Consider the following 10,933-nt stretch of genomic DNA (forward strand, 5'->3'; position numbering starts at 1 on the left):
GGTATATAAGAGAAGTGTATACTAAGTACTAAGTAGTGCATATAAGATCTCTCAATTGCTATATTTGTGTAGCTCCTACGACTCGCCTGCTGACCGACTTCATGTCATATTTCCTACAACATCTTATCGCTAAAATGGAATAACTACATCAACTACATTCCTAATTTTTCTTCATTAGATATATAACTACATGCTTTTTATTAGACTAAATGAAAATAAGGATTGGCCTTATGAAATTGGACCCTATAACATGAGGATGAAAAAAAAAACCGGCCTAAATACAGGCAAATACAAATTACAATGGCAGTGGGATGGATCCTCTGAGAGATTCCCAAAACTATCTTGGAGATTTTGAAGAGAGACATCTCCCACATGAGACTAACTTCAGCAATGCTCTTGGTTTTCGGGTTCGAATTTTCAAGCGGGACAGCTGCCAATGCAATCAAATAAATCAATAATGTGTATAGTAATCAAAGCAAATGCAAAACAAAATCTAAAAATATGCACTTTCACCAACACAATCACAAAATATGAAGCTAAAGCATAAAAACTACAAACATATGCATCAACACTGCTGTATTTTTAGTTAATAATCTTGCCTGAAAAGTTTGAATATATTCTTGATGGTGGATAAAATATTATTATTTTTATTTACTTCAAAGGAAAAAGGTTCATGTATGAATTCTAACATTAAATTTAGATCATGCAAAATATGATTACCTTCTGACGGGTTGCTCTTGATGCTTTCCAGCAAAGTAAGCTTGATAAACCCCATTTGTAGGGTTTATCTTGTGCTTGATTTAGGGAATTTTATAACCTTTTACCCACATTTATCCAATGAAATAGCATGGTTTTATAACGTCTCCTTTAATTATGCTTAAGAGTGAACACATGCTTTTTAGGACTTAGAATAGCTAAATTTAATTCACCTTGATTCCATTAGATGCCTTGATATGTTTGTTAAGTGATTTCAGATTTAGGAGGCAAAGATTAGATCAAGGGAATGAAGGAAAAGCATGTAAAAATGGAGAACTCATGAAGAAATGAAGGAATCGCAAAAGCTGTCAAGCCGACCTCTTCGCACTTAATCGACCATAACTTGAGCTACAGAGGTCCAAATAATGCGGTTCCAGTTGTGTTAGAAAGCTAACATCTGGGGCTTCGAAATGATATAAGATTTGCTATAGTTGCATCATGTTTAGGGGGTGCGCACGCGGCATGTATGCGTACGTGCCGATTTGGACGAGATTCATTAAAAGCAATTAGTGGTCAGCGAATTCTAAAGCCTTGTGGGCCCAATCCAACTCATTTCTGATGCTATTTAACCCAAGGATTGAAGAGGGATGAATCATCAAGTCATTAGTTTAGTTTTATTTTAGTTTTATGATGCTTTAGTTAGTTTCTAGAGAAGCTCTCACTTCTCTCTAGAATTAGGATTAGGTTTTAGATCTAGATCTAGTTCTTCTTCTCTCTTCTAATTTTCCTTTCCTTTCCTTAATTATTCTCTTGTAGTTGTAGAATTCTTCTTCTCTTGCAATTCCTTTGTATTGTTAGTTGTAGTTTATGAGCTTTCTTTTGTAGATCTACATTTCTTCTTCAATGCAATTGGTAAGTTCTTTGTTGTTTCATGATTGTTTTCCTTTTCTATTGTTGATCTCTTGCTATTCTAGTTAGATCTCTCTTTACTTCTTACAATTCATGTTGTTTACTTTTATTGCCTTCTATGTGTTTGTTAAAATGCTTCTTTCATTATGAGTTTACTTTTCTATTGTTTTGCCTTTTTATTGTTAATCTCTTACTTTTGTAGTTGTAGATTCCTTTAATTCTTGCAATTTTACTATGCTTTCCTTTTGTGCCTTCCAAGTATTTGATGAAATGTTTGGTTGGATTTTAGAGTAGATTTTAGTGCTGTTGGCTTGGGAAGGTAACTTAGGAACTCTTGAGTTACTAATGTCCAAGTGATTGACGATTGGGAGCCATTAACTCTAGATCTCACTAATTGAATTGGTGGAGAACTAGGACTCATGGACTTGGATTGACATAGCTCATTTAACTTTCCTTTATTAGTTAGAGGATGACTTAATGAGGTTGATCCTTTCCAATTCTCATGTTGTGGTTAGTGATTAGGATAGAGATCCTTGACCACCAACCTTTGCCAAGACCTTTTTGTTATTTGAATTTCATTTCCATTTACATTTCATGTATCTTATCAAAAACCCCAAAATATGCTCCATAACCAATAACAAGACATTTTATTGCAATTCCTAGGGAGAACGACCCGAGGTTTAAATACTTCGGTTTATAGATTTTAGGGGTTTGTACTTGTGACAAACAAATTTTTGTATGAAAGGATTATTGTTGGTTTAGAAACTATACTTTACAACGAGATTTCATTTGTGAAATTCTAAACCACACAAAAGTCCAATCATCAAAGCTCCTTGATCTTGGTTCCAGTTTCTTGCAGAGTAAGAATTTTAGAATCAATAGGCAGTTACAAAAGAGACACTACTAGTTTACTGAAACAGAAAAACACTACTAGTACCCAGGCTAATGGAGATTCTAAGCAAGCTACCATCCTTGAATTACAAAGTGTACACATTGAAAGAAAATGGATAAAGAAGCAACATACAGATTCTCTAGTTCAAGCTTTTCAGCAATGGAAACCGCTTTGCGTTTCGACCACCCAATTTGCTGGCTTTCCGCCTGCTAGATTACATGAGCAAGAGATACCTTACTTTTTACAATACTTTTACTTTGACCTTGTTCCCTAAGCTTTCTGCAGTCCAAGTGAGACTTAACTATTGGATTTCTTTGGGAAGCTGATGCTTGCCCTATACTTGAACCTTCTACACTTCTGTAAGATGTTGCATGAGCATCAACTTGATGTGCATCATTCTTGTGCTCTGCTGGAGAAGCTGCTTCTTCTATGATTTCACGCCTTGGATGAGCTCGAGCGACACCGACACCGACACCACTTAATTCTCTAATGTGTGACGAACTATCATCAGTAGCAGGCAATGTAAGAGGAAGTTGAACAGCTGAGCCTGCATCTCTAGTTGACTCGCATCTAATTTCTATCGTTACAGATGTTCCGAGGACAGATTCAAATGCTTGTAAAATGTGACCTGTGAACTTCTCAGCCGTGGATTTCGTCATTTGAGAACTAAACATTAGCTGTACAGTTGGAGCTGCACAATATTGCATCCTCTATCATTAGATAAATGGTAACTAATTGTCAATACAAACAACAAAAACAGGATGGAGACACATAAACAACCTACCATAATAATAACAACAATATCAACACATTAAACAAAAAAGAAAGCTACTTATGAAAGCAAATAAAAAGCTGCATAACTGGATTAAAAATCACTGTTAACTTTATGACGAACCCAAAAGCAAGTTTTCAATGCATTTTGCTACAAGGCCCTTCAGTTGACTAACATTAAGTGTAATCAAATACATAAACCAGTTTACCTAATTCTTCACAAAGCAACATGCAAAAATGAACAGCGAGGAATTGATGTTTACCTGCTCCAAAACTGACAGAGATCAGCTTGCCTTCTTTATACAAAAATTCTCTCAGTCCAGTAACTTGAATCCTCTCAAGAACCTCTAACCACATCTCTTCAATACCTTTATGGTTTTTACTCAATATCTGCCTTTCATTCATTCTACTCTTGTTGGCCATATGGGAATAAGTTTGTTGAGTGGCAGAACCAGACACACTAGGAGAGGCGCCAGAAAGGGAGAGGCGCTGGACAACGACGGCTGGACGGGGCTCGACGATGGAGGGCGAAGGGGCATTCAAAGAACTTCCATAGAGGAGAAAAATGTCCAGTTGAGTGGTTTAGTCTTCCTTTTCCTTTAGGTTCTTTAAATTTCGTGGGTGGCTAGCTACCGAGATCAATGCAGTCAATTATTGTTAGGGTTTTGCCATTATAGTGTGCTTCAGAGGGGAGCAGGGCATGAATGATATTAGGAGAAGGTGAAGAACAGATTGATTTTTTATTTTTTTTGATATGTTTTCCTTTGCTTCAGAGGGGGATGAATGATTAGGGGAATTGAAGAAGACGAAGAACGATTGATTTTTGTTTTTTTTTAATATGTTTTTGTTTGTTGTTTAAATTAATTGAAACTATAAAATTAGGATTAATTGAATTCTAAAATTTGATTGATTTAAAATGGTATTTTTGTCTAATCAAATAAAGTAAGGATGTTTAAGACTTTTTATAAAATTAAATAAAAAATATATTTTTATTTTTATTTAATTAAAGGAGTATATTAGTAAAAGTGGTGATATAATATATATTTAAAAAAAATTAAATGCTGACGTGGAAAATAAATTCCACGTGGCTTGTTACTACTTGTCCATATTTTAAACGTATCGGTACGTATGAATTTATCATCGTACCGTAGCAACCTTTGCTGCTAATAAAATGCTATAATATAACACTTAATTATTGTGAATAAATACTAGAGATTCATCAAAATTTATATTTTTGGCTGTTATTTTTAGCTATTATTTCAATGTTTTTAGTTTAGTAATTTAATAATATATATTTTAGCCTATACTTTTAAACATTAATTATTAATTGATGACAAAAAATAATAAATTTTGATGATCATATAATATTCTTTTTTATTGTATAATCGGTTTATTATCTATGGACCAAGATCCTCTGCCTCACTAGTCACTACTTTGTCAATAAAACAAAAAAAAAAGAGCAATCTCAACAAATTTTAGATTAGACATGTTGGTCGTAACCAAGTTTCATTTTTTATAAATTCTTGAAAATTATTATCATGAAATAGATTGGTCTTTTTGTTATTTTGAATGGATTAATTTATTTTATAATAATTTTTTTAGAGATTTAATTGTCTTATAATAAAATTTGTTAAGAATTTATTTATTTATACTCAAAATTTGGTTGAAAATGAAAGAAAGACTAGTTTAATAATTCTTGAAAATTTTTAGTGAATATAAATTCATTAATAACTAAAGATTGAACAATTATAAATTGACACATTTCACACTCCAATTGTACATTAGTCTAAATACTTCATGAATTTCTTTGGTTCATATAGTTGGCATGTTCATCCTTACTAAAAATAATTGAATTTATAATAAATTTGAATTGATTGAATGATTAATTTATTCGTCTGTATAAATAAATATTAAAAATTTAAATTTTGTTTTAATTAAATAGTTAATTCACTTGTTCTTAATTTGTTGAGTTAAAAAATACCATAAAAAATTAGCAATAATAATTTTGTTATATAATATGTGTGGAATGGCAGCTTCAGAAGACAACCCAGGCCTTTATGACTGAGACTGAATGGTTGAATAACAAGTATATACCAACAATAACAGAGTACATCCAGATATCAACATTATCATCTGCTTATCCATCCCTTGTGACAAGTTCTTACATTGGCATGGGAGATATCGCCATAGAAGACATCTTCAAATGGGTAACAAGTAAACCCAAAATTGTTACAGCTTCCACAATTATTTGTAGGTTCATGGATGACATTGTCTCTAATGAGGTATATTTATGTGAAATATACAAACACAACATAAAAAAATTCAACTATCATATTAGGTATATACAATAATTAGTCACCAAATTAATTATTCGTATAAAATATATATTGAAATATTAAATAAATATTGAAAATAAATTTAAAAAATATATGTATTTATATAAAAAGTAAGACTAGAAAGACAATAATTTAAAATGATCTTATTTAATTTAACATCTAAAATTTCATATATGCATTTATAATTACATACTTATTATATTGGTTAAATTACACAGTTGGTCCTTATACTTTTACTGAAATTGTAAATTGGTCCCTACAATTTAAAAATTTGTAATTGGGTCCCTAAACAAAATAAAAATTTATAATTTAGTCCCCGCCGTTCAAACAACGTTTGATTTAACAGAATATTCCTCAGCATATTCGCTATTTTAAACATGTGAGTTCTACGTGTTTAACAGTAAGGACTAATTTGTAATTTTAGTAAAAGTATAGGGACCAACACTATAATTTAACTATTTAAAAATGACCAAAAAATCCCTAACCCACATCACCCCCTCCCCACCCCTCTCACTATCACTTCTCCACTTTTCAAAACAGAGGAAAAAGAGGAAAGAGCGTCATGAATTGAAGGAACCCATTGCTCCTCAACACTCTCCTCTTCCTCTTCATCCTCAACTCCATTTCTCTCTTCCTCTACTTCCTCGCATACTCTTCCAATTCTTCACACTCCAATGCCAACCTTCATAATCAAGTTCCTCTCTTAAGATCGCAGTAGCAACAACAATCGTACCATCACTCTTCAAAGCCATGGCCAATTCTCCCTTCTTACCCGCTCCTGTGAAGGCTACTTTGTGAACGGCTTTGGTGGGGACTCATTGGCGGTGAACACACGGAAAATAACATTGCTACGGGGAGCGGCACCCACCGTGATAGGGGAACTCCTCCTAGCCAAAGGCTTCTACGATGTTGTTGAAGTCAGAAGGGTTTTGGATCGGGAATCCCCTGAACCCCACGACCTCTTTTCCAAATTAGAGAATCCAGGTACTCTCTATTGTGCTTGATAGACTCCGTAAGTGACACTGTCATTGCTGCAGGAGGAGCCACCACCGCTGGAAACCTAACTCCATCGTAGACCTTCTACTGTGGAACCTGGATCTCCACGAATGCCTCTGATGCCACCATCCTTGATTGATCTCACTGTTAACTCTGAAATGGTTATTATTAAAGAGAAAATGATAAACTTTATAATATATATTTTATCAAGTAACGAATTTGAATAATAATACAAGAGAGAAGGATTTTGCTTGTGATGAGGTGAAGTCCTTGATTATTGCTAATTTAAATATAATTGGATTGAGTTGAATTGAGTTTAGACATGATTCATGATTCATGATTCAACGATTCTGGGATTGTTGTTGTTAAAGCCGTGTTGTTGTTGTTAAAAAAGAAGAACAGAAATTCTGAAGAAAGGAGGAGGAAAAAAAGGGGAAAAAAGGAAGAAGAGGACAATATGGTAAATGTGCATTTTTTTATGGTAAACGTTATTGAGGATCTAATTACAAATTTTATTTTGTTTAGGGATTCAATTACAAACTTTTAAAGTGTAGGGACTAATTTGCAATTTCAGTGAAAGTATAGGGACTAACTGTGTAATTTAACCTATTATATTTAAAATTACCTATTTATTTTAACAATAATTAAACTCTGCCTATGTTACACTTGCGGTACATAGCCGGTCCCAAGCCCGGATAAAGGAGGAGGGTTGTGTTAGATCTTCGACAACTAACATAAAAATATAGTTGAATCCCCATGACATGAATCAAATACATTATTGCGTTAAAGCTAGGTCGTTATCCGGAAGCAACGCACTGTATGGCTCAAGTATAGTGTCAAATGAGCAAGGGCCACTGCATCGGTGCCCGGATATAGTGTTAAATGAGTAAGGATTCTCGCGTTTTCATGAACGGACGAGGGTAAATAAGCTAGTTCACAAAGTAAAAAGTAAAGGTCGGAGCGACAGAAGGTTGAGATTTGGGACATGGAACATAGGCACTCTAACAAGAAAGTATATGGAGGTGGTGGACACCATGACAAGGAGGAAGATTAACATTATGTGCCTACAAGAAACAAAATGGGTTGGTACGAAGGCTAGGGAGTTAGATACTTCTGGTTTCAAAATTTGGCATACAGAAAAGGTGAAGAATAGGAATGGGGTTGGAATTATTGTGGATAAGCAGTGGAAGAAGGACGTAGTAGATGTCAAGAGGGTTGGAGATTGGATCATCTCTATCAAACTTGTGGTGGAGGGAGGTGCTTTCCATGTAATTAGCGCCTATGCACCGCAAGTGGGTTCGGACGAACAACACAAGATAAGGTTTTGGGAGGATCTAGAGAGTTTGGTTCAAGACATACCTTTGGGAGATAAGATTTTCTTAGGAGGAGATTTAAATAGCCATGTTGGGAGAGAAGTGACTGGGTATGGGAGTATTTATGGAGGCCATGGTTTCGGGGTGATCAATGCCGAGGGTAAAACTATTTTGGACTTTTTCTCAATCTTTGATCTTCTCATCGCAAATACATGTTTTAAAAAGAGAGACGAACATCTTATAACCTATAAGAGTGGCATGACAAGCTCTCAAATCGACTTCTTCTTGTTGAGGAGAGTCGACCGAAAATTTTGCATTAATTGTAAAATTATCCTGGGAGAGAGTTTGACAACGCAACATAGGGTGCTCGTCATGGATTTTCGCGTTGAGCAAAAGTTGAGAAAAAGACATCATACGAAGAACCCAAGGACGAGGTGGTGGCAGATGAAAGGTGAGGAACAAAGAAGCTTCCTAAGACGGGTAGGAGAAGAGGCAAAGTGGGATGGGAATAGAAGCGCATAAGAGATGTGGAGGGAGATGGTAGAAGTTATTAGAAGAACAGCAAAAGAAAGCTTTGGTGAATCTAAAGGAATAGGACCAAGAGACAAGGAGTCATGGTGGTGGAATGCGAGTGTACAAGAAAAGATAAAGATAAAAAGGGAGTGCTTTAAAGAGTGGTCTTTATGCCGCAACGCAGATAACTGGGAAAAAATATAAGGCGGCTAAGAAAGAGACAAAAGTGGCTGTAAGTGAAGCAAGAACAAGAGCATATGAGGGTCTCTACCAGTCTTTGGGCATGAAAGAAGGAGAAAAAGGTATATATAGAATCGCAAAGAGCCGTGAAAGAAGAACGAGAGATTTGGATCAGGTTAAGTGCATAAAGGATAAGGATGGAGAGGTGTTGGCTCAAGAGGAGAAGATTAATGAAAGGTGGAAGAGCTACTTCTACGAGTTATTTAATGAGGGACAGAAGACTCTTCCGAGCCTTGGTCGGTTATGCACAAGGGAAGAAGATCAAAACTTTGACTACTATCGAAGGATTTGAGACTTCGAGGTAAAAGAGGCTCTAAAGTAGATGAAAAATGGCAGGACAGTAGGACCTGATAATATCTCGATTGAGGTTTGGAAGGGCCTTGGAGTAAAAGGCATCAATTAGTTAACCAAGCTTTTTAATGAGATTTTAAGGTCAAAGAAGATGCCTGATGAGTGGAGAAAGAGCACCTTGGTACCTATCTACAAGAATAAGCGGGATATACAAAGTTGCGAAAACTATAGAGGGATCAAGCTCATGAGTCATACCATGAAGTTATGGGAAAGGGTGATAGAACAGAGGTTGAGAAAAGAGACACAAGTAACAGAGAACCAATTTGGATTTATGCCAGGCAGATATACCACTGAAGCGATATACCTATTAAGAAGGATGATGGAGAGGTATTGTAGTAATGGTATTGTAGTAATAAAAGGGATCTACATATGGTGTTTATTGATTTGGAAAAAGTGTATGATAGGGTGCCAAGGGAGGTCTTATGGAAGTTTTTAGAAAAGAGGAGAGTAAGGATCGCATATATTCATGCAATTAAAGACATGTATGATGGGGCCACAACTAGTGTGAAGACTCAAGGTGGTGTGACAGAGGAATTTTCTATTGGTATAGGATTACACTAGGGATCATCCTTAAGTCCATACCTTTTCACATTAGTCTTGGAAGTACTCACAGAGCACATCCAAGAGCCTGTGCCATGGTGCATGCTTTTTGCCGATGATATCGTCCTTATGGGAGAGTTAAGGGAAGACCTAAATAAGAAGTTGGACTTATGGAGAAAAGCTCTAGAAGTATATGGTCTGCGCATAAGCCGTAGCAGAACGGAATATATGGAATGTAAGTTCAGTCTGAGAAGGGAAAACCCTAATATAGAGGTGAAGATTGGAGAAAACATCCTACAAAAAGTTAAAAGTTTTAAGTATCTTGGGTGCATCATACAGGATAATGGAGAGATTGAACGAGATGTAAATCATAGGATCCAAGCAAGTTGGTCAAAATGGCGGAGTGCATCTGGTTTTATATGCGACAAAAAAGTGCCTTTAAAACTTATAGGTAAATTTTATCGCACCGTTATAAGATCGGCTATGCTTTATGGTACGGAGTGTTGGGCGGCCAAAGGGGAGCACGAACATAAGCTGAGTGTGGCAGAGATGAAGATGTTGAGATGGATGAGTGGTCATACGCGATTGGATAAAATAAGGAACGAAGATATAAGGGAGAGAGTTGGAGTAACACCCATTGTGGAAAAGATGGTTGAGTCGTGTCTCAGGTTGTTTGGACATGTGGGAAGAAGACCGATAGAACACCCAGTCAGCAGGGTGGATGAGATGGAAGATGGACAAGGGGCGAAAGGCAGAGGAAGACCTAAGAAGACCATCCATGAGGTGGTCAAATGAGATCTACATGTAAACGATCTCTCTGTAGACATAATATATGACAGAATACAATGGCGTCGTTTGATTCATGTAGCCGACCTCACCTAATGGGACAAGGCTTTGTTGTTGTTGTTGTATTTTAACAATAATTAAGAAATGTAAAATAATAAAAAAAATTTGGACTATTTTAAATTGATTTTTATTGTCTTTCAAATATTTTGGTTTTACAGAAATATATAGTGCTGACTTTTATGTGCACAATGTATTTTTGAAAGTTCAATTTATATTATAATTGAATTTTACTGAATAATTTTTTTGAATTTTTTCCTTATTCCTTAATCATGTCAAAATTATTTTAAAAACTAAATCTCATTATATTAAACAGTTTGAACAAGAAAGAGAACATGTTGTTCCACTCTTAGAATGCTATAGGAGAGAATATGGTATATCCAAAGAAGAAGCCATTCAAAAATTGCAAAAGGGAGTTATAGATGCTTGGAAGGATATAAATGAGGAATGCCTCAAGCCAACCAAAGTTCCAATATTATTTCTAACGCATGTTGTCAACATGGCATGATTTATAGATGTGATGTACAAAGATA

The sequence above is a fragment of the Arachis ipaensis genome, chromosome B8 (assembly GCF_059453495.1).
Source record: "Arachis ipaensis isolate K30076 ecotype BB chromosome B8, ASM5945349v1, whole genome shotgun sequence".
In the NCBI taxonomy this organism is placed as follows: Eukaryota; Viridiplantae; Streptophyta; class Magnoliopsida; order Fabales; family Fabaceae; genus Arachis; species Arachis ipaensis.